This window comes from Balaenoptera borealis, assembly GCF_965194805.1.
Source record: "Balaenoptera borealis genome assembly, chromosome: 6".
NCBI classification, from domain to species: Eukaryota; Metazoa; Chordata; class Mammalia; order Artiodactyla; family Balaenopteridae; genus Balaenoptera; species Balaenoptera borealis.
In genome coordinates, this window is record NC_138863.1 from 88,141,046 (window position 1) to 88,161,963 (window position 20,918).

The 20,918-nt window shown below is 35.2% G+C and overlaps 1 protein-coding gene across 1 annotated transcript in view; it reads left to right on the plus strand.

Annotated features, from left to right (window-relative positions):
• Positions 1-20,918, plus strand: part of LRP1B (LDL receptor related protein 1B) — a 1,905,856-nt gene that overhangs the window by 193,355 nt on the left and 1,691,583 nt on the right. The gene's annotated exons all lie outside the window — the stretch shown is intronic.

Sequence of the window (20,918 nt, forward strand, 5' to 3'; positions counted from 1 at the left end):
AGCATTTTCAAAGATGTGAGTGATGGGCAGGTTGGAAAAAGAACCTTTGAAGGAAACCTTTATGCTCAGAAATAATGAGACACACCAATAACTAAGATCTGCAGACTTTTGATAATATATTATTTTGAGAATAATCTCCTTGACAGTTAAAATATATTTGAGTTGGGAAATGAAGTCAGTAGGAATAGCAAATAGGAAGTACGATGGAATGAGAGTCTGTATCTTGTGGAATCTGATTATCAGTAGGTCTCTAGATTGGTGGCTGGGGCCAGGAAGCTTCAAAAGAACTGGGATAGACTTCGCTACCAGTTAGCTGCAGAACTTTAGAAAAATCAGTGAACATCTCTGAATTCCAATGTCTTCATCATTTCCAAATTACATGTTATCTCCTCCATTAACATTCTTTGATTCCCTACAGCTAAAGTTCTTTCTGTCTCTCCTATGAAATCCCACAACACATGTTCCTGGAACTCTGATTGCATTTGTCACTTTCAACTTGTGTTACACTTATTTATGCAAGTGTCTGGTACATAGGACTGCACTGGTAAATGAACTTCTTGGGAGGAAGACCTATTTCTTTACACTTTTATTCACTTTAAAATACTAGCACAGTTTCCTCAGGTAGCCCTCAATGACTGTATTCTTCACAAGCAACTTGGTTACTTACTTAAAATGCAGATTCTGGAGATCCGCCCTGTAGTTTTGTGCTGTGCTCTGCAGTAGCTACTAGCCATATGTGTCTATGGAACACCTAACATATGCCTATTCCTAACTGAGATAGTCTGTAGTTGTGAAATGCACAGCAGACTTAGTACAAAACTTGTAAAATTTCTCATTAATAATATTTAAATATTGATTGTGTGTTGCAGTGATAATATTTTGAATACATTGGGTTAAATAAAATATTTCTTAAATTAATTTTATCTGTTTCTTTATCCTTTCTTAGTGTGGATTTCAGGAAATTTTAAATTACCTACATGTTTCACATTGTATTTCTTTTGGACAGCACTGGTTTAGAGCTTTTGATTCAACAGAATTCTGTGCAGTACAGCAATCCGTATTTTTTTGAAAAGTCCTCCGGTGCTTCCAGTGTATACAAAAGTTTTAAAATGACCAGGTTGCCACGTTAAGTACACATAGTAGACACCCAGCAAGTGATGGTGGTCTTGTTGGCATAGCTCATCATCTCATTAATATGGGATAATATTAGTATGTGAGTAAATTCTATCAATGAATGAAAGCCCTGGCACTGGGCAGTCCTGGCTTGACATACTAGTAAGGCAAAAAGAAAAGGTTGCCACCATTCTGAATGGCATACTTAATGAATAGCAAACTTATTTGAGGTCATTAGAAACAATTAGCACCTTGTCTGCTATGGTAAACAGGAGCTCTGTTTTCAGTAAATGATGTTTCTCGCCAGCTTCAAATGAGAGGCTGGTATCCTAGGAAAAGACCAAGCAGAGAAAGGTAGGACTATAAAAATTGTGCTTGAGGGCTTGGCTCTTAAAGTTAGGTGGTGAGTCAGCCTGATTAATTTACTTATTGATCCACTGTTGGTGTAAATTGAACAAATTTGAATGGATTGTTGGAGGAGCAGGGAATAAGAATAAAGGAGACAGTAAATTTTTGACTCAAAAAAATCAAGAATGCAGTTTTTTCCCTGTATGGAGGGAGTAATAAAATAGAATATTTAAAACAAAAATACATTTAGAATTAATTTAATGAAAAGCAGGGTTTTGCACTAGTCTGAATATATAAAGGTACAGCTGCAATTCATTCTGACATCCAGATATAATGGAAAGGACAATGTTATACAGCAGAATGTAGGTAATGATGCTTTCAGGGAAAGAAACACATCTATTTTAATGCTTTTCACTTTATTCTGATTTTACCGTACAGACGAAAAAAACAAAACTTATGTTCTTGAAAAGCAGCTTGATTAAAAATCACCCACAGACAGTCATATTCTTCCTGAGATCCTGGCTGAAGCACAGTAGATAGATTTTTAAAAACATAAACAACAATATGTATTCATATCAGTTGATTAGTCAAGCCCATCTTTTTCCCTTTAAACAGTCCCTTTAAGAGAAATAAACTACTTTGGCATCTTTGCAAACAAGAGGGGGTGTTGGGACGCAAAGAACCCTTTAGTGTTTTAGATTCTCGACAAGGCTTACTGCGAAAGACTTAATAGCCTTCTGAGAGAACTGAGGTTGTATTTTGTGGCACTGCGAATTTAAATCCAGGTCACAGAGATGTTAAATAGCAAAGGACACATTTGCTGTGCCACCCAGCTGCCTCCTGTAATGCACCAGGACTGCCTTCTGAACAAAGTCAGCGTGCCAGTGTTAGACTTGTGTGCAAATGGTTTTGTCGATCGGGGTAAAGCTAAAAGAAGATATCCTGCCCACAGTTAAAAAGCGACTTAGCTCAGTTGCCAATTCGCTCCTGAAGTGTCAAATAAATGGCTGGCCTGTCTGTAATCTTCACCCTACACCTCATGAGTGAAAAATTTTCAAGCTGTTCAGTGAGTCAGACTTGAGATTGAAATACTCATGGGGAATGTGTCCTATGCTGGATGGCAGAGGTCACAGGCTATCGTCATCAAGCGACTGTCATCAATCTTTTTAAAAGTCATTTTGTTTTAAGAAAAACTTGTTAAAATGAAAGTTACCATCATGGTTATTTTGCGGTTGTGTATGAAGGGTGATCTGCGTTGATGAAATCTTAATAGGATATTACTTTTATCACACCGTACTTTCACAAGTGCTTTCTTCAAAATACTCTCACATGTATATCCCCCTCCTGCAAATCAATACCATATCGTTGATTAAGTCCAAAGTAAAAATTGGCAGATAACTTGTAAATGGGGAGAGCTGGAGGCTGTCATTCTTGATGTCCTCAGAGAGCCATAGCATTGGAACCATAGGAAGAGAACATGGGATGTATCTGTCAAGTGGGAGGAAGACGAAGCACTCAGCTAAGGATATTATTTGCCAGGCTAGTGACTGTCTCTCAGCTGTGACTGAGATCTCTCGACTAGGCAAATATTTGAACCCAGTAAAGCTGTTCCTTGGCATGGCAGTATATGAGACTAAGCTGAGGAACTTCACATACACACATGGCAGGGAACCATGCTAACTGTTTGCTGACATCGTGATTTCTGGGTTAGGACCTCATTTATAAAATTCTTTGAATGATTCTGATATTCAGCCAGATTGGGGAAATCTCTGGCCTGTGTCAAGGAACTGTTGTTTAACTACAAAGACGCATGTGCTGTCTCATCGGTAAAGTCAAGCCCAGATTTTCTGACCCTGGAGGACAAAACTTACTTTGCAAGGTAAAGAAACAAACAAACAAACATCTATATCTGTAGATATAGATAATATAGATATATATTTATATATAAAACAATCCTCCCTTCAGCTGTACTAAAGATTATTATATATTTTTTATTCTAAATCAAAGAATATCTTCAAAAGTGTCTTCTAGAGTGATCACACGCCTTCCTATCAAAAACAGATAAGAGGGAGAAATATTTTATCGTTTAATATTTCATTCCTCTGATTTCTTATTACCTTCAAGGTATTTCAGGATACTAAAAAACCTTCTGCAATTTTGGAAATCACTCTTTTCTAAATAGAATTCTGGTTTTAATTTCTTATGGAGAACTCGGGGGATGCTGTAGAGGGGTGAACTATTTTCACTCCCTCTTGGACAATATTTATGTGCACTTGTTCCCTTCTATGTACACAGTAGGAAGCCAAGTGCTTTGAGACACACAAAGTTGAACCAGGAAATTGATATATTTATTTTGCCCACACAAAATTTATAATCTTTTAGGAGAGATAAGCTATATACATAAATATCTATACTACAACAAAAGCATAACCATGAGACTGATCGATTTGACTACATAGATATTTTAAAATTCTGAGCATCAAGATGTATCATTTTATTAGAGTTAAAATATAAGTCACAGAATGTGAGAAAATATTTTCGAAGGATATAAATGACATAGGACTAAATCCAGAATGTGTAAAAAAAGACCTGTCAAAAATGAATAAGAAGACCAACTACCCATTAGAAAACTAGGTAAAAATATGATCAGGTAATGAATGGAAATTGAGTTGCTAATAAAATGTGAAAAGTTACTCTAACTCAGTAGTCATCAGGGAAATATAAATTAGAACCATGAGATACAACAATTGTATCAATTTTGCAAAAGTGTTAAGTCTGATAAAACCAGTACTAGAATGTAAAGCTATGGGAATTCAAACATGCTTCTGGTGGAAATGTAAAATGGTGCAACCTCTGTGGAGAGCAGTTTGGCAAAATCTAGTTAAGTTGAGGGCATGCATACTCTAAAAACAAATTTTATTCCTAGGCTTATGCCTGTATTGGTATTCTAGCCGGAAATAGGTGGCACACTCAAAGATAATTAAAGAGAATGTCATAAAGGAACTATCTACAAAGTTTTGGGCAGGCTTAAGAAAAATCAGCAAAGGATAACAATATCCCAGGACTAACGTCAGCAAGGAGTCACTACCAGCTCTAGGCTGGAAGGTGCAAAGTGGTTACTGGACCATGAGAAAGTGTGGTGGCTGTACGAGAAGTCTACCCAACAGGAGAGGTGGTTCTCAATGAGGGAGAGCAGCCAAGTGAGGTGACACAAGAGGGAAGGCGCCTGAGGCTGAAATTTCCCAGACTCATTCTCTTATTGCCCTCTGATATCCTGTGAGTGCTTTCCATTGGCCTAACCAGCCAGAAGTCAGGCCAAGGGAGCCCCTTGGTGAAGTCCATAAATGTCAGACTGCCAAGCCACAAAGCAGAGTGGAGACTTGGAGGGGGCCAGTGGAAGAATTCAGTCTAATCCCTGGAAAAATCCTCACTAATGTACACATTTACAGAATGTCCACATTAGGACGGTTGATGATGATGAAAAATAGAAATAACCTAAATATCCATAAACATGCAGTCATCTCACACAATGTTCTGAGAAAAAAGAACGCAAGATGCAGAAAATACATATAGTATGTTACCCTTTATCATCTAAAACATGTAAAAATCTTATGTGGTAGTAAAGTACACATAGTAAATGTATAAAAAAAATTCAGGGAAGTAATGAATGACACATTTATGAGAGAGGCTACCTCTGAGGAAGGGAGCGGAATGCAGTATTTGGTATATACTTACACTAAAAAATTATGTGTTGTTTATCTGAAATTCAAACTTAACTGGGTGTCCTGTATTTTATATGGCAACCGTAGTCAGGAAGGGGATATAGAGCAGCTTCAGATGACTGTATGTGTTGCAGATATCTTCTCCCAGTCTGCGGCTTGGCTTTTCCAGTGTTCTCTGTTGTTATAGTGTGTCTTGATGGACAGAGGTAATATTTCTTTAGTTGGGCAGTGGGAACTCAGGTGTTCATTTTGTTATTTTGTATAGCTTTCTGTATGTCTGAAATATCCCATAAGTAATATTGAAAATATTTATACAACAAAATAAGAACTGAAACGTGTCATAAGAAACGTCTTCTGGTTAAAGTACTTTAGGATGTTAGGAGAAATAACTCATCCAGCGGAGGGGCTCACTCACAGAGGCTCAAAATCTTGAGCTATGAATAAGACAGAGAAAGGTCAGTATTTCTTGCCAAAGGAACTATATGAAGAAAAGTATGAAGTCATGAATGTACAATGTATATTAAGAGTATAATAAAAACAGTAATTATAATAACAATGATTAAAGTAATAGACAATATACATGTTGTTTTAAATAGCATTTCTTGGGTGCTAGTGTGTCGGAAAACATTTTGGGTTTTTTGTGTGTTTCACTTAATACTCTCAAAAATCCTTTCATATAAGTACCATAATTTTCCCACTTTAAAAAGGAGCTTCAAAGATACTAGGTAATTTATGCAAGTCCACATACTAGTAAGTGGCAGAGGCAAAGTTTGAGCCCCAGTTGTGTGGGTTCAATACACACTTATAGGTACACATTTACCCATAATAAATACTGTATCTAGCATTAAGATATACAGTGCATCTAGCCATTCTTGTTATGTGCTTTGTGCGTTTCCTTATTTGATTCTTGCAACAATCTTGTGTGTTAGGTACAATCCAAATTTATAAGATAAGCCAAGTAACTTGCTCAAGAACCACTGGCTACAAAATGGCATGACTGGTATTTAAACCAGACCTATAAGACTCCAAAGCCAATGAGCCAAGTAAGTTGTTTAATCTAGATAATACCAGTGGTAAAGTGAAATAGAATAATAGAAAATATATGCCAGGAAATAGATGCTGGGCATAATATAAAGTGAAAGATAGATTTTCTTCTCTCAGTAATTGCTTGTAGCAAGGTTATAGAGGTGACCATTGGAAGTCTTTCAACAGGGGGATGAAATGAGCAGATCTATGCTTCAGAAGATTAATATTAAAGTAATATGAATTTCAGATGACAGGTTATTACCATACATTGGGTCAGTGAGGTTTAATTCACTATGCCCTTAATTCATTGTTGTCCTGCCTCAACACGTACCAGTGTCTTACATATAACAAGTACTCAGTACTCACATATGACAGGTTATCAACAATTGCATTTTGCATGAATAAGTGAAGGAATGAATGGTATGTGTAATCCAGACTAATGATCAAGCCCACATGTTATTTTGGATTTAGAAGATGTTATGGTACAAGAACTCTAAGGAAGATTCAGAAGACTTCCCAGCTCTGCCACTTTCTTGCTTTGTTGGCATCCTGTCTGTGATTCTTGGACTAGATGACTCCTGAGGTTCCTTGCGATGTTGTCATTATGAGATGTGAAAAGGAATATGCATTTCTTGAGTGCCCACAAATTAAAACTCCCATCCAGAAGCAAATGATTAAAAGACAGGACTTTGGCCTCTGATAATTATCTATAGCAGTGGTGTTTGCTAACCAGTGTAATTCTCCTGCCATAGAAGGGTAGAGGTGGTCCACTTTTTCCATAGTTTAGTAGCATTGTTTTAGTTGAGTTTTAAATACATTTGGACCTGTGGGCAGTTGGTATTCATTTCAGATCAATGTGTTGAATTTGAATTTATTCAATAAAAAAGTAATTATATGAATAGGGAGGGAAAATGAATTATCATTTGTGGGTCAGTTCTCAGACAGGATTCTGGTGAAGTATATGTTTTACAATGATTGATGACACATATTTCTTTCTACACTGTTACCAAATCTTACTCTCATTCAAGTGTTTTTCACTTGAATGAGAGTAAGCCTTTCACTCAAAAGGCGTATTCATGAAGAATTATTTAATAATTTGTGCACAGACACAAACTCCCAGTCACCTTCAACAGAGTGTAAAACAAAAAGTGATACCACCAGAATTTTCCACTGAATTCCCCTAGTACATTCAAAAATTGAATTTCTTTCCATGAAATTGTCAACCTCTAGAGTTAATGAATTTATATCATTTGAATATGTCCCAGTGAATAGGCTCATCAGAATACACAGTAAAAAACAAAAAACTTCTTAGACAGCTCAAGTCTCTTGAGCACAGGCTGTTCTTTAAGAGTATTTCTTTACAGAATGAGTACTGCCAGTGAAACTTAAAAACTACCGCTCATAAAAAACTTATTTTTTCAATAGTAAGACATATTCACTAAATTGAAAGAAACTGTGTCTTAGCTATAGGTCCATGTATAGATGAGCAAGGTTTAATTGTTTTAATAGTGATACTATTTAAGAGTGCTATTTGTGACTCCCTACTGATCTTAGGAAATGCATTTCAGGATTTCATATCCAGAACTTTCATTCATCATCTGTCACTTCAAAATATTTCTCCTAAAACCCCTTTCTTGAAACTGAGGTCTTCAGCCCCAGATGATTTCCACATCACTGTTTTCAGAAGCAGTTCCTACCTTTAAAATTCCAACTGAGGAAAAAAAAAAAGCCATGTTCTATTAGGTACTATAGCAAAACTATAAATTAACTTGTAATTCTATCTCAGGGTATCTCTTTAGGAGCATGTGTCATATTGTTTAAGGAACATGTTTTCTTCCGTAAATACATCAGTTGTTTCTAACGAAAACTCTTCTCTTTTCTAGGTAAGTGTCTCTGAACCACTCTCATGGTTCAGAGATACTTAACCTTCTGTCTAATAAAAAATTAACAAAAATCCAATTGTTTATAAATAATGTGAACTGATGCTAATTTAGTCAACGTGTGCTTTGTTTTTGTTTTTGTTTTTGTTTTTAACTTGAGCTGCAATGATAACTATCCAATTTATTTAGCAATTTTTTTCATACTGGGGTTCAAATCTTCATTTTGCTTGATTCTTAAATGCTTTGCTTCACTTACCAAAAAAACCCAGAATCAAATGCATCATTTCAGGTTTTACATTTTTTATTTATAATTGTTATGCTAATAATGTGAAAGGCAAATTAATTTGTTGCTCACATTAGTGACTTAAGTGATATAAAGGAATAATTATGGAAAAAACATTTGAAAAAGATAAGAAAAAATACAAACACACTGTAATTTCTGCAGGGATTATCATTAAGGGACAACAACATGTAAATCAACTATACTCCAATAAAAATTATTTTAAAAATAAATAAATAAATAAATAAGAACAGAATTAAAAAAAAAAAAACACACACAAACTTTTTCCAGAGATGATGGCATGCTGTCTTAGCCATATTTATATTTTAGACTTTACCATCCAGAAATGAGGTCTTGAATTCACATATTCGGCTTCTTGTACCTCACCTCCCATTTGGCCCTTACTCAATTCATCCTTCAGTACTTCAAATAGATAGGTTTTATGGGTGTGGGAAGGGACACCAACTTCTTCCTTTGCTTGTCAAAGAATTAGGCATCCACTACATTTCTATATAAACAAACTCCAAATATTAGTTGACTGCCATTCATTACTTCTTTAAGATTTTAGTTTTCTTCTCTTTAAAATACTGGTTATCTAAAGTTAAATATTTACCATAGTATTTTTAAATTCAAAAAGAGAGGGAAAGAAAATAATTGGGAAGAGAGAATGGAAGAAGATATGGTTGTTCAAAGTTAAGATAGAAGGATGGAATTTCTAAGGAAAAATACATTTGATATTTATCTTCTTATCCAAAATTACACCAAGTGCTATGAATTTTCATCAAAGCAACCTTCTCATTGCTTACTGAGCTTCTCTTAAGTTTTCATTAAAATGCACGGGAGATGCCTTCATTTTCGAAGGCTATAACTCAAATAATTGAATGTGTGTTTAAATTGTTTCTTTATTTCAAAAGAAATAACTTATGCCTTCCTTAATAAGCATAAAATATTCACTTCATTGAGATTCTGTGGAATATACAGTTACCTGACACCCATTTATTTTTTAAAATTCCAAGTGAATTGTGAGTGAAAACTCTCTTTAACATCAATCTCTATCTACAAAAAATGTCAGCTTAAAAATTAGATGAATTTTTTGGAAACACCATATGGGAAAGGAGTTATATTTTTAAATATTTTCAGAAGTTTAATTTGAAAATAAGATAAATTGTTTAACATTAAAGCCCACCTAGAAAATACATTGATCCTGGGGAATTATAAGGAAATATTATAAAATGTTTTATTTTATTTTATAAGCATAGGCAAATTAAAAGATTATAATAATACCTAGTCATTGCTCAAACTTACAGCTAAAATTGATGACTAGATTTAAACTTACAGGTATGCATTTTAACCACATAGTTCATTAACAGTGTCTATTAGCGCTTCTTTTAATGATCAATTTATTTAATTTTGCTTACAGATCTGGAATTTGCTGAGTTCCAGTATTAATGTATACAGTGATTAATTCATAGGAAGGATAATTACGTTGTTTCTTTTCGTATGGGGTTTGAAAATAAATCCCTCATGCTCCACTAAAAGGAAGTTAAAAAGCATATCCTTATTATGGGTTCTGAAAGAGAAAACAGAGGAAAGAGGTGTAGAATAGGGAGAGATCCATTCCTCTACTTTTACTCTTCTATCATAAGTCCCGGCAGATTTAGCTTTACAATGGCATGGAATTATAAGATACATCGTGTTTTTAGCAACTTCATTCTAGATATCCTACAAAACGAGGGAACTTTCACTGTCACCATTTTATATAGATGAGAAAACTGAGGCTTGGAGAGCTCAGATGTCTTGACAAGGATCGCATAAATAAATGAATGAATCTCGGGTCTCCCAGTCACCAATGTTTCTACCTTTCTAAACTCCTAGCTCAGTAGATGTCAGTTTCACTGTTTGGGGGCAGGGAACGCTGATGCCACCCTTTTAACGTTCTTTTTCTTTTAACTGACTTTTTTTTTGCCTACCTAGATATTTGTAGTATTTCAAGAGATAATAAATATTTAAAATATTTATAATAAATAAACATTTTGCCAGATGATTTCTACATCTTGCTCTATTTTGATTGAATTTTTGCCCGGAATGGGAAGGGACTGTAATAATTATAGGGGACTAAGTATGTGCATTTGTTGGATTCAGCAGCATCATAAATACAAACATATGCTGAAGGGAACTCACTTTGTCCCTCCCAAATGGTCTCATGCTTTGGCGCACCAATCTCTCTGTGGCACTAATGTTAATGCCTGCTTTATTATAAACTTGATGATTTTGGCATAGCTCATTCTCCTTTACTTTTTTTTTTTTTTTTTAAATTGTTCTCCTATGGATTGTCTCATCTGTTTCCCACTAACCCCACTACTTTTATCCAGACTCTCAACTTCCTTTTACTTCGTGTCCCTCACTCCACAATCCTGCTTTACAAATCTGAGGCAAAAAGCCTTAGTTTTAAATTTCAGTTTCACTCTGTTGCTTATCAGCCTAAGAAACAATTTGTGTTCCTTGTTGTTTTTTAGAAATATTTCTCAATCTTGATAAATGTGCCTCCCACCTTTGTAATTTTTATGATGCCGTTGATATGTTTCCTTTAGTTGATTTCCATTTTTTAAACTCTATTTTAGTCTATCTTTAGGTATAATATCTGTGAAATACAAACTAAAATAAATACATGATTATGGGTAAAAGATAATTCTTCATATATTATCTAAATCATAGCTTAATTTTTACTTTGAGAGTTGTGTGTCATAAGGTCCACAATTATTGATTCTTTCACCTACTGCATGAAATCCACATTTTTCTAATTTAGAAGCCCCTTAATCTGATGCACACCTTGTTTATCAAACGTTATGGTTTGTTCTACCTGGCACTCAGTATCCTGGGCACTGGAGATCTCTATTTTTGTTTTCCTTATTATTTTCCACTTCTTTTTTCCTGTTGCTGCTAGTACCTAGACACTCTTTTCTCTACTTCCTTCCTTCTTTCTTCTTCCATCTACTTTATTCTACCAAATGTCAGTCGTGTTTAAGGCTCCACCCCAAGACCCAGAACCATTTGGAGTTTCCTCTGATGACTGCAGACCACAGGAGCATTTTTATTTTGTACGTGCTATATCTTTTATCACTTAGGGTTTATCTAAATTATTGCATTTATTTTTAAGTGTTTCTTTAATGGGTCAGTTTGAGTCTTGAGAGGCAGATGAGAGGGGATTAGATATGCAAAAGAGCTGAGGTGAGGGAAACACCTAAAAGGATAAAGGGAATGGAGCAGGAGCAGACAGGTAGAGCCTTCAGATCACAGAGCACATATAACACCAGTGAAAGTACTGGGTGAGTAGAGGGTGGGTAGTGGGGGCTGAATAGAAGAGGAATCAGACAGCAGTGCAATTCTAAGAAAGTCTCAGCTAGGCCAATGGGCCAGCACAATGTGATCATTTATTGAGTGGAAGCTGCCAGGCAACTGTTTGCTCCACAGCTTGAAGGGTGTGGTAGGTCCTGTGTGCTACACCCGTTGAAAACAGTTATGTGAGAAATCTGCTGGTTTCCCATCACCACATCCTCTGTTAGCAATGATTCAAATTGACTTGGGATGGAAGAAAACAGACTGAAACAATATTTTGGAATTTATTCACTTCTAAAATATGTTTCATGGCTCAGCTCTAGACCAAGGCCTCTGATCTACTATTAATTAAATTTATGAGACGGATAAAGTTCATTGATTTCTGTACAACTTTGGAACGGATGAGGCAGAGAATGGAGAAAAAAACCTAATAATTGAGTTTAAGATGATTTTTTTAGTAATGAGTAAAATTGGGCAGCCATTATTATTTCGAATAGTTAAAATTAACTAAAGAGCAACATTTCAAATTGGGTTTTATATGTATTTATTTCAATAAATTTTGATTATTTAGACCAATTATGGATATATAATATTATAAATGGAATTGAAAACTGTGAGAGTTTCAATGAGGTGATAATTCTCTGTAAATAATTCATTTCAAACATGTAGAAATGATACTATATCCTAAGAGAGGTGAAGTTAGAGTGAGGTTGGTAAAGGTCAATGCTGACATTTTACTGGCTAATAAACCGTTCTCTCTCTCTATAAGTATATTTGCTGGGGAGCTACCTCTTCTGAGACCTCTGGGATTCTGTGTGACAAACTGCTACTGCAGTGCATTATCCACGAAGACATTAGCATCTTGCTTATTAAAATGCAGTAGAAAGCAAGGATGATGGAGAATTATGAAAATAGAGATGTTAGCTTTAAGACATGAAATAAAGCATAAAGACTGTGGTAACCAAGGAAGAATATAATACACAGCTAAGACAGAGAGAAATAGTTGCCTGCTCAAAAGGAGACTTATGTTTTTATCTAATGACAAAATTTGGAATTAAGGACAACAAAAATATAACTGTTGCAAAGAATACATGAAAAGCAAGGGCTGGATGTAAGGAATCTGCCTCATAAAATCAAATAGGAATTAATTGCGTGCCTTTCAGAAATAACAAAAATACACTTTTCAAGATTCACGCTTATTATTTGGCAAGCCACAGAAACCAGTTAAAGCAAATAGGGAACATTTAAATAGACACATGGTACATGCACATGTTCATTGTGTGTGCGAGTGTGCGCGCGCTGCGTGCGTATTAGAGGGAGAAGGAAGGGCGTGGTAATCTCGCTGAATTAAAAAACAATAAGATGCCACTAATCCTCTGCTGTTCGTTTCAACGTCTTTCCAAACACCTACTTTATTATTTTCTCATTTTGCAGTTCAGGTCACTCTGCTTTACCATCTGGTCACATTGTGGGTGGAAGACGGCACCTCCCAAACTCTGAAGTTTGTCATTTCTCAGATGGGCTGTTTCTCTGTAGCAGTTTCAAAGTCTGGGGGCGGGGGCGGAGGACAGTAGTTCCCCCTCTCAGTTACCCGTGGTCAACTGCTGTCGGAAAGTATTAAAATTAAAATTCTGGAAAATTACAGAAATAAACAGTTCATAAATTTTGAATTGCGGACCGCTCTGTGATGAAATCTCACGCTGTCCTGTTCCGGGGCGTGAATTCATCCCCGTGCCGGGCGCGTGCACCGTGAGTCACTTAGTAGCCCTATTGCTTATCAGGGCGACGGTCATGGTATCTCAGTGCGTGTGTTCAAGCCACCCTTATTTTACTTAAAGCTGGCCTCAGAGTGGAAGAGTAGAGCTGCTGGCAATTCAAATATGCCAAAGAGAAGCAGTAAGGTGCTTCCTCTAAGTGAGAAGGTGAAAGTTCTCAGTAAGGAAAGAAAAAGCTCCTATGCGAAGTTGCTCAGATCTAAGGTAAGAATGAATCTTCTATCTGTGAAAGTTTGAAAAACAAAAACAACAAAACAAAAACTCATGCTAGTTTTGCATGTCGCACCTCAAACTGCAAAAGTTATGGCCACAATGCATGATAAGTGTTTAGCTAAGTGGAAAAGGCATTAAATGTGTACAGTAAGATACAGGCATACCTTGTTTTATGGCTCTTGTTCTTACTGCACTTTGCAGATATTGCGTTTTTTACAAATTGAAGGTTTGTGGCAACCCTGCATGGAGCAATTCTATTGGTGCCGTTTGAAGGTATGTACATGGCTCTTTTAGACATAATGTTATTGCACACTTAGTAGACTTACAGTATAGTGTAAACTTAACATTTTTATGCACTGAGAAACCAAAAAATGCATGTGACTCACTTTATTGAGATGCCCGCTTTATTGCAGTGGTCTGGAATCAAACTTTGATATCTCTGAGGTATACTTGTGTTTTGAGAGAGAGAGAGAGAGCAAGACAACATTCACATAACTTTTATTATAGTATGTTGTTACAATTGTTCTATTTTATTATTAGTTATTGTTAATTTCTTATTGTGCTTATTTTATATAATTAAGCTTTATCATAGGTATGTATGTATAGGAAAAAAACATAGTATATATAGGGTTTGGTAGTATCCACAGTTTCAGGCATCTGCTTGGGAGTCTTGGAATGTATCCCCCATGGATAAGGGGGGACTACTATATCTGACCAAGTTTAAGTCACATGTAACTTACTGAGGCTGTCCAAATACAGCCAGGGACACAGGGACTCACAGCGTCTTTAGCCATTGAGGGCTTATTTCTGGAGGAAGACAAAACCTTTCCAGACAAGGCCCATAGACTAAATGCAATAGATACCCACTTTTAGTAAGCTACATCTATCTGAAGAGGAGGAAAGATAGTGTATATTGTGATGTCGAGGTGTGGTACTTAGCATTTTAGAGTTTAATAAACCAATATTATCCCTTTTCAGTAGCATGCAAAGGGAGAGCAATTTCTGTAGAATATTAAATTACAATAATAAAACCCAATTAAAATATGCTCTAATTTTTATCATCATCATCTATGAGAAATTCTAAAAGTGCCAGAGATAAAAACTCCTACCTACTGGCGTAAACCTCTCCTAACCTCTAACCTCCTTGGTATGTCATTGTCACTTTTAGTGAAGTTACCTGAAGTGAGACAGAATAACATTATGATGCTGGGGCAGCAAGACACAGATGATGTCTATTAAAGGTTTTTCTATTCTACTTAGAGAAATCTATTAATACTTCAGTTGTGACAGAACTGTACCTGTGGTTATAGTAAATGAAAAACGGATCAAGAAACTTTATAATAGATGGTTTTTCCCTAGTGATTTTCAGTATTATGGCGTTTTAATGAAGGAGTTAATGCAGGTTGAACTAGTGTTCAACAAACTCACAGAGTGTCACCTGGCTACTGGCAAATCATAGTCACTATTTTGTAATTTAAATATAAAACCATTATTACCTATGTAAAGAATAGTACTTCAGAAAGCAAACTCTTGAACAGGTCAGAACCCTAATGCATATCCATTTATTTTACTTAGCAGGAGGTTGAAAGGAGAAATGTAACATTAAAAGCATTCTGAAAGCGAGATGCAAATTGTAACCATTTTATGAAATTGAAGCCCAAGACCCATTGTTATAACACTTTGGCCATTATATACAGATTTTGGACACCCAAGTACTTCGAATACACATTAAAAAATATAGGTTAGCTAGAGGTTATGTATCTTAGAAAAAAATGTCTAGTTAAAATGCCTCCAAAACAAGTGAAGGTAATAGATGGAATTCAAACTTAATGTAACATTTAAGCTTCTGAGCTCTCTTAGCTACTTATTTTCATTACAAATCTACAAAACTTTCTACTCTTAAAATCTAATGCTTATGCAAAATTACACTGAATCTAGGTTTATTACATGTCATTAGTTTCTGGATCTAATTCTGAATACCTTCAGGGGAAAAATTAGATTGTTAAATTCAAAGAGAAAATAATGTATTCTTGATTAAGAAAGCAATTTTAAGATATCCTTCAGTAGAACTATACCAAGACCCCCAAATTCCTGAACCTAGTGGTCTGTGTTTGAAAAGCATTCCCATTGTCGTATGCAAGGGCCTTAAACAAGCCGTCACCCTGTAATAGGAACGTGTCTGTTACTGTGCTTAAAGCTCCTAGTCTCCAGTAAAGCCAGCCTTGTCCACAGCACAACTTTAAATACCATAAAGAGCTGGTCCTCAGTAAGTGCAGTAAGCAGGGGCACTGTGTTAGGAACTGCTGCATAGAATCTTTCCGGAAGGTACTGAGAATCTGAAATCTTGTTCAGGAAATTTATTGATAAATTTAACTTTTAAATGAATTGGAATTGATGGAACTATAAAGTTTCAGGTTTCTTTCACAAGGAGGCAGGAAAAAGAAACACATGCACCAGGGAATACTCTTTTTAAAGTTGCTTTCTCTTGTCAGAATTCTGAGTGGTGTGTTTTCAGGGTTACGGAGTCTGTACAAAAGTAGTGGAAAGGGAGTAAAATTGTTGGCAACGGGGAACCACCAGTTTTAGAAGGATCTAGTAAATTCATGATTTACCAACAAAAATGGTTGGGTTCAGGCTGCTACTGTCCTTCATATGCATTTCAGAGAATTGCCCATGTAACTATTTACTTCATTGAACAGAACATTGCCTGAAGAACCTGTCAATCCTGTTTAAAAAAAAAAAAAAGGTTCATGGGCGGGCAACGCTGCACAGCAAAAACACACCTGCCTGTGTGTTTTGATTGAAGATTTAAACTCAGATGAACTGGTTGTTTGTCTAATAGTCAATTAGCAACATCCTTAAGAGTGCTTACCAGAACGGGTTACTGTGCTAGGTGCTGGGCCAGGTGATAGGTAAGGATGGGCAAGAAATTAAATTTTGTGCTTCAGTTATTTTTATAATTCTTGTTCAGAAATTAAAATTGTAGAATATTCCAGAAAGATATTAACACGTATTGATTAAGCAGTATGTATTATTCTATACCCTGAATCCTACTTGTAGTCACCTTTTTATTGGTAAAAAAAGAGACACAAGTCACTTTTTCAAGTCTGCAGAATTTGTGATAGTTGAAACACATATTTGACAGAGAATCTCATTGTGTAAAACACTTGAATGTCTTCCTCTTGCTCTTAAGATAAAAACCAAAATTCTCAAAAGGCTGTTCATGGTTTATCTCCTAGTTTTTTGTACCAACTTCTTGTTATTCCATGTTCTCTCAAGTTCCATGAGCTCTAGTTGCACTCACCTCCTGATACCTGGGCCTGGAATGCTTCTTCCTACTGTGCCCTGACCAGCTAGTTCGTTAATTTTCTTTAGAACGCAGCTTATGCTCCCTCTTCCTGGGAAATCGGTGAATAGGTTCAAGACCTCTGACTCAAGCTTTCCCATCACAGGGGCTTCTGCTCTAAGCATCTCTTACAGCTGATTGAGTGTTGGTCCACAGTAGCCTGAGCTCCCTGAGGTCAGTAACTAGGTCTGCACTTGGATTAGCAAAGGTACCATCAAGCAGCAGTGTCCGTACACACTTGTGACAAACACTGTTCTAGTTACTACTAGGGTTTGTAAATGCTTTTTACAAATTTTATCCAGTGAAGTTTTTAATTCCTCTTTTGTGGTAAAATTCATCAGATAGAGTATTTTACAGCAGAATAAACCCAATTCTGTTTATTTTTTATAGTCCTGAAATGGTGAATCCTTTTATCTGGCTTAACTGAAATAGAAGCTCTACTTTGTCAGCCTACTGCTGTTATCTGTTTTTAAACTGTAGCCATAATATTATCATTCTAAAACATGTTTACAGAAATTGGCTGTGTAAAAAATGCATCAGGAAATCAGATTTCAACTTGAATTCAAGTTATTTCTTTGTAACTATAACACTGAAATACATCGATTCATATCAAATCCTATAATTTTGTCACTGGCTAGTTGGGTGACCTTGGGTAAGTAACTTTATCTTTGCAGATGAGGTTTCTGTGCCTGTAACATAAGGGATTGGAAGAGATCATCCCTAAGGTCTTTTTCAGTTCTTAAATTCTGTCTCATAGTTCCTCTCTAAGGAATTGTAACTCTGAAAACTGCTGCCATTTCATATCTTTGCAAATGAGAGATTTTCAATTCCCAGTGATGAAATGAATCTGCATACACACTGTATTTTATTACACTAGAGTAAAAGGATTTAGGGAAAAAAATACATATACACACACACACACACACACATATATATGTATATATATATTTTTTGAATATTTTTTCAAACTCTTTTCCTAAGGCAACCAAATTTGGTTGAATCAGGAATATGAGTGAAGATACGTATATTCAACATTTACCCATAGCTCCTTTTCGCCAGCTGTCTGGTTTCAGTTTTTAAACCATGGTGACATTTTATTAAGAAGCCATAGTAACTCGTCTCTAATTTGTGAAGAGTACATTGTGAGTTACATGCAGAGCTATCAGCATTTCAGCACATGAGGTTTCCCCCCCATTTAGTGGATGTTTATGAGTCCTTAGGGTTTAAGCAGTCTTATTCATTAGTTAGTGTGACATTGCAGAATAGATTCGTGAAAATATTTCTAAACCCTTCAGCAATCATGTACCTTTGTACAGTGGCAGATCCCACAGAGAGTAGTTGAATTATAAATATTCAAAGTATTTTGGAAAATATGTCACCTTTGTGACCTTCCCTGATCCCATCTTCTGTCATTTATTTTGTTCACGTAGATTTTTGTAAATATCTTCTCCCACTCTGACTTGTCATTTTACTATCGTTGTGGTATTGATGAACAATTCTTAACTGCAATGTAATTGAATTTATCAATGGTTTGCATTATGGTTAGTGTTTCTGTGTCTTGTTTAAGAAATCATTTGTTATACTGAGGATGTATTTGCTGTTTGTTTATAGAAATATAATGTATACATTCTTTGTATACACATTTTTAAACCCAGTAGTCTTGGCAAACTATCTTATTTAATTCTAATCATTAAACTGTACTTTCTCAGATTTTCTGCATAGTCATATCGTTTGCAAATAATGACAGTCTTGTTTTTTCTTTTCCGTTTATATATTCTTGAATAGTTTTCTCACCTTACTGCAGTGGATAAGTTAAATTGAATAGAACTTAAATGGATTTGGTAGAAGGAGAGATTCTCCTTGTTTCTGATCTTATGGAGAACACATTTTAAAAGATTCTTCATTGAAGACAATGATTACTATAGTTTCTTTCAGGTAATTCTATGTTTATAAAAATTTCATTCTATTCCTTCTTTGCTTTTATTAAAATCAAAGATGGATGTTGAATTATAGTCAGTGGTTTCTCTGCACCATTTGAAATGGTCATGCCTTCTTACCTCCTTTGGTGTGTTAATGTACTAAAATACATTTATTTATTTATTTATTTATTTAAAATATTAATTTATTTATTTTATTTATTTTGGTTGTGTTGGGTCTTCGTTTCTGTGCGAGGGCTTTCTCTAGTTGCGGCAAGCGGGGGCCACTCTTCATCGCGGTGCGCGGGCCTCTCACTGTCACGGCCTCTCTTGTTGCGGAGCACAGGCTCCAGACGCGCAGGCTCAGTAGTTGTGGCTCACGGGCCCAGTTGCTCCGCGGCATGTGGGATCTTCCCAGACCAGGGCTCGAACCCGTGTCCCCTGCATTGGCAGGCAGACTCTCAACCACTGCGCCACCAGGGAAGCCCCTAATTTATTTTTTAATGTCAAGCAATTCTTGCATTCCTGGGATAAACCAACTTGGTCATAATTTTATATACACTTAATAGTTTGGTCAAATAATATTTTATATAGGATTTGTGCATCATTACACATGAGTCAGGTTGCTCTATAACTCTTTTTTTTTTCCTTCAAAATAATGTGTATTCTTCAGTTGTCAGATGCGATGCTTAGTAGATTCAAATTATATAAAAAGTTTAATATCATGTTATTCACATCATCTTCTATATCTTTACTGATTTTTTGTCTGCTTCATCTATTAATTATTGAGAGAGGTGTGTTAAATTATGGCAATGTAATAGTAGATTTCTACCTTTGTATTATTTTTGCAATTTTCCAGTATGTATAAAAACTATTATACTGATGCATGCAAATTTTGACACATCTTTCTGATGAAACTGAGCATTTTGTAGTTATCATCTAGCTTCAATAATAATGCTTTTTTGGACTTTATTTCCATTTTGTCTAAGGTTAATACAAAAACACTTGCACTCTTATTTTCTGCCAGGTATATCATTTCCATCATTTACCTTTCAACATTTCTTCATCGTGATGTTTTAGACATATCTTCTGTTAACAGCATATAGCTTGGTTTTTTTTTAATCCATTATGATCATATTTGTCATCTAGCTGGATCATTTTTGCATTTGTACTTATTTGAGTACTGAGAAGTTTAGATTCGTTCTTCTTATTTCAGGCATATTACATTTTAATCTTTTATCTGCTATATTTTATCCTAACTATATCTTTTCTTGATCCGTTTATTCCTATAATGTTAAAAATTATAATTTCTGTAACTTTAATAGTCATCTTAGAAATTTTAAAATGCCTATCTTATTTACCAATGTCAAAATTCAATCTATACTCTTAATTTCTTTTCAAGTAATAAAGAACTTAAAATACCAACTACCATCAACTTCGATTTATCTTTTATATGTTTTTGGTCAAATAATTTAGTTTTAATTTTGTTTTTAATAAACTTACAATATATTATTACTTGTTGACGTATAAAATTATGTTCAGTGCTTATTGGCCATCACTTCTCTTTAGTGAGAATATGCTGATGTTTAGCTTTCTTTGTCCTGAAGGGTCTTTGTTTTTCTTTTGTTCATAAAATCTTTTAGATTGATAGTTATATTTCTCTGCACACTGAAGATACAACTCCATTCTTTTGTTTTTACTTTGGTTGTAAAGAAATTATGTCTGTCTTGTCATTTCTTTATAGGTGGGATCACCATAGATACCAGTTTCCTAGGACAGTATCAGTTTATGCCAGTTGTCTTGAAGTAATAATTAATACTCACTCTTTCATTCCCAAAATTGCTTTGACAAAAAATTCTGTGATATTTTTGCCTAATCTAGATATTTTTTCTCTGAATTCTTTAAGAACTGTTTGGATAATATCTTTTTATTTGGTTGTTTCTACAGTTTCAATGTAATGTGC